General features: G+C 37.2%; 1 protein-coding gene across 1 annotated transcript in view; it reads right to left on the bottom strand.

Moving 5' to 3' along the window:
* LOC101861637 overlaps positions 1-1,383 on the bottom strand; it is a gene marked incomplete at its 3' end in the record, with an annotated part of 6,582 nt that overhangs the window by 1,520 nt on the left and 3,679 nt on the right.

The raw sequence follows: 1,383 nt of genomic DNA, 5'->3' as shown, positions 1-1,383 counted from the left end.
AACAAAACAAACAAAAACCAACAACAAACAAACAGCTAAACTAAACAACACCTCCCCCCCCCTCCCCCCAAGAATAAAAGACACCAGCTTCCCCATTCTTAAATCGAACTCGTATCTTCTGCTTGCGACAGCAGACAAACTAACCGTTACATAACAGTCGCCGTTGGGGTGAGATCGAAGACAAGACATATCGAACACAAAAAATGTATCAATTAGTTTAGTTATAGTAGAGGTTTTACGGTGCTCGCAACTGTATAAGGCCATATGAGAGCCAGAAGATTAGAGGTGTTACAAGAGAGTAACAAACATAAAAAGAAGAAGAGGAGATAAGGACGATAGATGTTTGATAGGAAAGAAGAAGCAAACCACACCAGAGCACCCGCCAACCACCGACAAATGTATCAAGGAATTAAAAAATAAAGCAAAAGCCTCTATCTATAAATCGTCCGTCAGCTTTTTCAAAATGTACTTAGCGCATAATTTATTTGATTTTTAAAATTTGATTAACAAGAGTTTTGTTTTTATTTTTTTTTTTACTGCAGTTTCTTAACCTATAGTGTGGGTTGCATGAGTTCAAGAAATACTTTGTCGATATAATTCAAATTCTAAATGTTGGAAAAATTCAAAAGAAAAGATGCTAAATTATTTTCAATTGTTAAAAGATTAATTTTTGGTTGTTTGTTTTAGTAAGTGTTTACAGCACTAGCAACACAATTAGGTCATATATAAGTCCCGAAGACTAACGGTGTTACAGGAGAGTAACATACGTAAAAAAAAAAAAAAAAGGAAGACAGCAGATAATGACGACAGATGTTTGAAAGGGAAAAGAAAAGAGCAAACCACACCAGAGCACCCGCCAACCACTCACTTCAAAGAATGAAACCGTTTATTTTTTTCTCTCCCGAAAAAAAACAACAAAACATGTAACGGTTGCTTTCTGGACTTAAAAACATTTGAACAGATTGTCAAAGCTAATATGCGACTCCACGCACGATTGGTATGTTTGCATATTCATGAACAGAATGTAGTCACGAGCGAGCGAGGAAAGGAAAGGACGAGTAAGATTAACTGACTTGTTCCGACTATTTGTTTGCTCGATTAAATGTGTTTACTTGACTATTTGTTTGCTCGATTAAATTTGTTTGCTCGAATATTTGTTTCTTTGACTGCTTAATAATATTGTAAAGAAAAAGCGCAAACAAGTACTGAGAGCTGCATTCCAGGTTTCTCTGTTGACAATTTGTCTGCTTGTTCGTTTGTTTGTTTGCTTGCTTGACCAAAGGGATTCCGGATGAGCTGGGGGTTAGTCCTAATATAATATACACAGTGGGGAAGAAACCAACAGGGAGTGAGAGATGGGGGAGAGGGGGAGGGGGAAGGGGA

Source organism: Aplysia californica, unplaced genomic scaffold, assembly GCF_000002075.1.
Source record: "Aplysia californica isolate F4 #8 unplaced genomic scaffold, AplCal3.0 scaffold01744, whole genome shotgun sequence".
NCBI classification, from domain to species: Eukaryota; Metazoa; Mollusca; class Gastropoda; order Aplysiida; family Aplysiidae; genus Aplysia; species Aplysia californica.
This window is presented reverse-complemented; position numbering and strand designations above follow the sequence as displayed.